We start from the raw sequence: 7,900 nt of genomic DNA, 5'->3' as shown, positions 1-7,900 counted from the left end.
GAGGAAAGACAAAAAGGAACGCTGTAATAACTAGGCCCAGACAGATCTCCTCTGTGCCCTCTCTTTTCTGGAGGACCAAGCAGAGCCCTCGTCCTGCAGAGCCACAGAGCAGCTGAAGGAGCAGGTGCCATGTGGTTCTCCCATCTGGAGATCCGGAGGTCCCAGAGTGCCCGAGTGAGTGGAAGAATAAAGCCACCCAAGGAGTTAACCCATGGGAGAGGGCACTGGAACCGAATTCTCAGGGTCTGAGTGAGGACTGAAGCTTTTTCGGGGGTGGTGGCAGTGTGACAGAGCCTTGGTGATGGGTGGCAGAGTTTACAGGGTGGTGGCGCTTGAACTGGAAGCAGGAAAATGGGCCAACATGACTCAAGGAGAGCTTCCTAGTATTTGGGGCATTTGGGAACAAAATTCTCTCTCAAGTCTTGGATGATTTTAGAATGACCTAAAATGAAGGTAGTAGATGGAATGCATTTTAAAAAGGCAAAGGAAAAAATGCTAAAGTTCTCTTAATTGTTTTCCTTGTTATTAACCCCTTGATGGCTTGTCTGACTCCTCCATGCCTTTTTGAGAGCAGGATCTCCTCGTTGAACAGAGGCCTCTGTTGTGGACGGGCAGGCATTGGCTTTTAACCTGCTCACCACGGAGATGATAAAATGGCCTTTCCTCCACTCTTGCTATGAACATGTATTCATGTCATTCATTTGAACACGTGGATGGTTGAAGCAGGTAACACTCCTCCTTGTTCCTGATCTCCATCTGCTGGTGGGGGTGGGGGCGGTAGGAAGATGGGCTCCAACAGAAGCTGGCCATGTAGGGACCCTCTCTGATTTGGGGTCATCTACACTCTGAAGGTCAACAGGACCACTTTTCCTCCACCCTTTCCCCTCCTCTGCACACTGACCTCTTCCTGACCATCCTGGGGCCCGCCCATGTCCATTCTCACGAGCCTCAACTGAAAACTCATTCCAGACTCAATTTCAAATTGTTAAGGGACCACCATTGGGGGGTGTTGGCATTTTGAAAGTTTTAACTTATCAGGGACTCTGAGGCTTGGACAAGATGGTGGAGATCATCTAAGCTAGGGGTCAGACAATTGGACCCAAACTACCCTGATGACCATTTTTGGAAAATTAAGTTTTATTGGAATACAATGCTCATGTATTTCTACATTATTTTGTGCTACAAAATGGCAACACTGGCATTGCTGAGCAGTTGTGACAGAGACCACATGGCCCACAAAGCCAAACGTATTTACTATTTACTCCTTTACAAACCAAGCAACATCTGATCCAACCTAACCCTGCATACCTTCCTTTTGTTTCACCAGTACTTGAGCACCTTAACAGCTCACTTCCTAATACTCACCAGTTCTTCTGGTTCTTTCTTATGTTCAGCTGCATTAACTTTCTTGGTTTTCTTCTTTCTACTACTTTACTGGAAAACTAAAAACTCCGATAACCCCAAAGAGCTACTTTCTGTTGGTAGAATTACAAACACCTTTACAAATAGGTGGAAATGAGGAAAGAAAAAAAAAAAAGAGGGCTTTAGAAACAACTGTCTTTCAGGGGCACCAGGGGCTCAGTGGGTCAAGCATCTGACTCTTTTTCAAAATATTTATTTATTTTTGACAGAGAGGGAGAGACAGCATAAGTGGAGGAGGAGCAAAGAGAAGGGGACAGAGGATCCGAAGCAGGGCTCCACGCTAACGACAGCGAGCCCAATGTGGGGCTCGGACTCCGGAACTGTGAGATCATGACCTGAGCCAAAGTCAGATGCTCAACCGACTGAGCCACCCAGGCACCCCAAGCGTCTTAATCTTGATTTCAGCTCAGGTCATGATCTCACGGTTGGTGAGTTCAAGCCCCAAGTGGGATTCTCTTGGGATTCTCTCTCCCTTTCTCCCTGCCCCTTTCCTGCTCTCTCTCTCTCTCTCAAAATAAATATAAATAAACTTAAAAAAAAAAAAAGCTTTCTTTCAAATCTCATGACATAGGTATTCACCTCTTTTCTGCCCACTTGCAGGGTCTACTCTTGAAAATCTGGGGATTCGGTCTTGTAGGCTGAGTCAAATCAGCTTTTGGAGGCGGAAATAAAAACACAGGATGCCCAGTTACATTTGAATTTCAGATAAACAATGAATACTTTTTTATGGAAGTATGCCCCCAATATTTCATGGGATATGCTTACCCCAAACAATTATTTTGTTTTTTAACTGAAATTCGATTTTAACAGAGCATCCGGTATTACTATTTACTGCATCTAGCAATCGCATCCCCGAGTCCGTATTTCCTCCCCTCCCGATTCTGAATTGGGTGCCTATCACTCTGTTCTCAGAGTGAGTCATGCATCCGTCTCCACTCATTCCCCTACTGAACGGTAAACTCTTCCAGGGCAGAGATCATGGCTGGTTCACCACTGAATCCCCAGTGCATCAGACGTGATCAGGCAAGTGGTAGACTTCAGTGTTTGCTGAATGATTCGCGCCTAATTCCTGTTCCCTACGGTTTGCATCCCCTGTTCCAGGGAGGAAGCCACCCCGAGATCCAAAGGAAAACCCGGATATCTCTAACCTGAAGCCTCAGATCCCAGTGTTGGAGAGGGAAACCCTGAATTGGGTCTCAGGAGTACTCCCGGGGTCAAGCTGGTGTCCACAACGGATCTTGAGAGCCAGTAAGAGCCAGGGCGAGTAGCAGTGGTGAGATAAGAGCCAGGACCAGGAAGAATCAGGGAGGGGTAGGAACAGATAGAAGGAACAGGATTGTTGATGTGTATGAAATCTGCAGCGGGTGTATCTCCAGCAGGGGTGATCTCATTCCCTTCACGCTCTTCTGTGGTTGGGTGGGGCTATTTTAGGGGACTGGCACTTGGTAGGCATGCCAAATTTTGCCTGAGGCTGGGAAAGGCAGGAACATCCCTCTGAGGCTCTGTGTCCCTCCAGGCTTTGCAGAGCCACCGGAAGACGGAGCTGTGTGCGGCTGGCAAGGAAGATCTGATGTCCCAGCTAGAGAGAACCGGGGAGGGAGACTTGTTTTGAATGCAGCAAATCTCTTTGGTATCCGTCTTTGCAATGAGTAAATAAGTGGAAATAGATACTCATTTCTTTCTTCAGGGTTATTTTAAGAAGAGCCAAGGAAAGCAAACAATACTAGTTGATAAGATAAAGTCTAATAATTGGCAGTCTTTTGAAAGTTGATTTCATTGGTAGAATGTATCTGACATCTGTACTTCACAGAATGTGGCTGTGGCTGAGCATTGTTTTTACTGGCTTCAAAGATTTTTTTTTTTTTTTTTTTGGTCTTAGATTCTTTGTTTAAGGTATAAAAATGGATGAGGGCCCCTAGTTATATTTATACTAAAGATAAAGTTATCAGGAAATCATATGCTTATCAGTGCTTTTCACAGCCTGTCAGCTGTTGGTCTTAAAGCAATCAGTAAAACCAGATGAATTTAAACATAACAGGACCGAAGACCGTTTAAAAGAGAAAGTAAACAAACAAACATAAATTGCTTTTGCATGGGGCGCCTGGGTGGCTCAGTGGGTTAAGCACACGACTCTTGATTTCCGCTCAGGTCATGATCTCACAGTTCGTGAGTTCAAACCCCGCATTGGGCTCTGTGCTAACAGCATGGAGCCTGCTTGGGATTCTCTCTCTCCCTCTCTCTCCCTCTCCCTCTTCCACGTGCGTGCCCTCTCTCTCTCCCCCTCTCAAAATAAACATATAAACTTAAAAAAATGCTTTTGCTTTGTTTGTAAAATATCTTTTTCAGAGATTTCTCCGGACTCCTTACTGCAGTCACCCGGGTCAGACAGAGGGGAAGCAGGACCCCTGAGTTAAGAACAAGGTTCTGTTGAGAAGTTCAGACTCGGTAGTGAGCATTCAAAGAACAACCCCAAACAGAGCTTTTCTGGCATTTCTGCACATCGCTACACTCTGGCAAAGAGGCTAAGTGATGCTCTGACCCCCATGTGTCTTTTCAGTTCTGTTAAAAAATTGTGTAGATGCACTATAAGAAGAGCCTTAGGCTGGGTCCCAGGGATGATGATATAATGAAAGGCTTTGGGCTCTCAAGGGGTTGACAACCCGATTAGTGGAGATTAGTGGGGTACTAGACAGTCTCCAGGGGGTTCTTTGATTACTTGCCCTCCTCCTATACCTCCCATTGCCCTCCAACCCCACCATTAAATCTATTAGCAATGACCTTGAATCTGTCTACTGCCCTTTCTTCCCTACCACCACTCTGGTCCAGGACATAGACGTCTTGCCTGGACGTGGGCACAGGCTGTCGATGGCCCTCTGGGCCCATGGGGCGAGCTGAATAAGATATCCCAAAGACATCAGGTCCTATTCTTGGAAATCTGTAAGCATTACCTTATTTGGAAAAGGGTCTTTGCAGATATGATTAGGTGAAGAGACCTGAGAGGAGAGGTTATCCTCGATCATCAGGGTGGGCCCTAAATGCAGTGCCAGGTGTCCTTATAATAAGACAGCGGCAGAGGGAGCTTTGGCACACGGAGATGAGAAGGCGGTATGAAGACAGAGGCAGAGAGGTCACCAGTGATGCAGCCGTGAGCCGAGGAATGCCAGCCGCCATCAGAAGCTGGAGGACACAGCTGAGTCTTGGCCCAACGCTACTGATGGCCTACTTCTGGCCTCCAGAACCATGAGAAAATCAGTTCCTATTTGTGATGAACAAAGACATGAATGAATAAATAAAAATAAATAATTAAAAAAATTGTTTTACATTTATTTGTTTTTGGGGGACAGAGAGAGACAGAGCATGAGCACGAGGGGCAGAGAGGGAGAGGGAGACCCAAAATCTGATGCAGGCTCCAGGCTCTGAGTTTCAGCTAAAACTCACCAGCTGCGAGATCATGACCTGAGCTGAAGTCGCGCACTTAACCAACTGAGCCACCCAGGTGCACCCCCTTTTTAAAATATTTATTTATTTTTGAGAGAGAGACAGAGACAGAGACAGAGCATAAGCAGGGGAGGGGCGGGGATAGAGGGAGCATTTCTTTATATCGGCCTGAAAGGAGTAAGACATCCTCCCTCACCGTTCATTCTAAAGTAGCTTCCAAGTCCCTTGCTATGACTCCACCTCTTTTTAATTATCTCCGTGGTAGTTATTTGGTACATTTCGTATGTATTTGTTGCCGCGTTCATTATTTATATTTCCCACTTGTCATATAAATTCTGTGAACACTTTTCTGTGTTGATTATCCTTGGATCCCCAGTGCCTAAAATACTGCGGGGCACGTATTGGCACCCAGTGAATATTTATCGAGTGACAATGAAAGGGAGAAGTGAGTTTTCCAGCAGTAGTTTTAAAGAGTGTTGTGGGAGCCCAGAGGAGAGGACATTTTCCAGCCTCATAACCTTGATACTTTATCAGGTAATTGCTTCATGAGCTGTCATATGGGCTAGATTGATGAACAGCCCTTACATGCTCTGTGACGTGGTCTAACAGAGCAATCTTTCGACAGAGCTAAAAGCGCACTAGTCTTAATGCCAACAATCATTTTTTTTCCCTTTTTAAAACATTCTTGAAATGGTCTAAAACCCACCTCGGCCCCCCAGCTGTCAGGCGCAGCTGTATCCTTCACAACCTCACCGTGTGTGCTCACGGCTCCCGATTTCCCTTGTGCATGGCCCCTCCTCCATGTCAAAGACAGGACACAGCTCGCTGCCTCTGAGTGGTCAGGTGGGCAGAAATTTCTTCTGCCTTTCAGCCCACAAACACACGTCTATTACAGGCATGTCAGCTGAAGTCCTACATCCTGGTGTGCTTCTGGAAATTCTGGAGAGGAGCCCTTCAATCAGCTGAAGTCCTACATCCTGGTGTGCTTCTGGAAATTCCGGAGAGGAGCCCTTCAATCAGCTGAAGTCCTACATCCTGGTGTGCTTCTGGAAATTCCGGAGACGAGCCCTTCAATCAGCTGAAGTCCTACATCCTGGTGTGCTTCTGGAAATTCCGGAGACGAGCCCTTCAATCAGCTGAAGTCCTACATCCTGGTGTGCTTCTGGAAATTCCGGAGAGGAGCCCTTCAATCAGCTGAAGTCCTACATCCTGGTGTGCTTCTGGAAATTCCGGAGAGGAGCCCTTCAATCAGCTGAAGTCCTACATCCTGGTGTGCTTCTGGAAATTCTGGAGACGAGCCCTTCAATCAGCTGAAGTCCTACATCCTGGTGTGCTTCTGGAAATTCCGGAGACGAGCCCTTCAATCAGCTGAAGTCCTACATCCTGGTGTGCTTCTGGAAATTCTGGAGACGAGCCCTTCAATCAGCTGAAGTCCTACATCCTGGTGTGCTTCTGGAAATTCCGGAGACGAGCCCTTCAATCAGCTGAAGTCCTACATCCTGGTGTGCTTCTGGAAATTCCGGAGACGAGCCCTTCAATCAGCTGAAGTCCTACATCCTGGTGTGCTTCTGGAAATTCCGGAGAGGAGCCCTTCAATCAGCTGAAGTCCTACATCCTGGTGTGCTTCTGGAAATTCCGGAGAGGAGCCCTTCAATCAGCTGAAGTCCTACATCCTGGTGTGCTTCTGGAAATTCTGGAGACGAGCCCTTCAATCAGCTGAAGTCCTACATCCTGGTGTGCTTCTGGAAATTCCGGAGAGGAGCCCTTCAATCAGCTGAAGTCCTACATCCTGGTGTGCTTCTGGAAATTCCGGAGAGGAGCCCTTCAATCAGCTGAAGTCCTACATCCTGGTGTGCTTCTGGAAATTCCGGAGAGGAGCCCTTCAATCAGCTGAAGTCCTACATCCTGGTGTGCTTCTGGAAATTCTGGAGACGAGCCCTTCAATCAGCTGAAGTCCTACATCCTGGTGTGCTTCTGGAAATTCCGGAGAGGAGCCCTTCAATCAGCTGAAGTCCTACATCCTGGTGTGCTTCTGGAAATTCCGGAGAGGAGCCCTTCAATCAGCTGAAGTCCTACATCCTGGTGTGCTTCTGGAAATTCTGGAGACGAGCCCTTCAATCAGCTGAAGTCCTACATCCTGGTGTGCTTCTGGAAATTCCGGAGAGGAGCCCTTCAATCAGCTGAAGTCCTACATCCTGGTGTGCTTCTGGAAATTCCGGAGAGGAGCCCTTCAATCAGCTGAAGTCCTACATCCTGGTGTGCTTCTGGAAATTCCGGAGAGGAGCCCTTCAATCAGCTGAAGTCCTACATCCTGGTGTGCTTCTGGAAATTCCGGAGAGGAGCCCTTCAATCAGCTGAAGTCCTACATCCTGGTGTGCTTCTGGAAATTCTGGAGACGAGCCCTTCAATCAGCTGAAGTCCTACATCCTGGTGTGCTTCTGGAAATTCCGGAGAGGAGCCCTTCAATCAGCTGAAGTCCTACATCCTGGTGTGCTTCTGGAAATTCCGGAGACGAGCCCTTCAATCAGCTGAAGTCCTACATCCTGGTGTGCTTCTGGAAATTCCGGAGACGAGCCCTTCAATCAGCTGAAGTCCTACATCCTGGTGTGCTTCTGGAAATTCTGGAGACGAGCCCTTCAATCAGCTGAAGTCCTACATCCTGGTGTGCTTCTGGAAATTCCGGAGAGGAGCCCTTCAATCAGCTGAAGTCCTACATCCTGGTGTGCTTCTGGAAATTCCGGAGAGGAGCCCTTCAATCAGCTGAAGTCCTACATCCTGGTGTGCTTCTGGAAATTCTGGAGACGAGCCCTTCAATCAGCTGAAGTCCTACATCCTGGTGTGCTTCTGGAAATTCCGGAGAGGAGCCCTTCAATCAGCTGAAGTCCTACATCCTGGTGTGCTTCTGGAAATTCCGGAGACGAGCCCTTCAATCAGCTGAAGTCCTACATCCTGGTGTGCTTCTGGAAATTCCGGAGACGAGCCCTTCAATCAGCTGAAGTCCTACATCCTGGTGTGCTTCTGGAAATTCCGGAGACGAGCC

This window comes from Lynx rufus, unplaced genomic scaffold (assembly GCF_022079265.1).
Source record: "Lynx rufus isolate CCGP_SWC_20201006 ecotype Redwood Valley unplaced genomic scaffold, mLynRuf1.p SCAF_2, whole genome shotgun sequence".
Lineage (NCBI taxonomy): Eukaryota > Metazoa > Chordata > Mammalia > Carnivora > Felidae > Lynx > Lynx rufus.
This window is presented reverse-complemented; position numbering follows the sequence as displayed.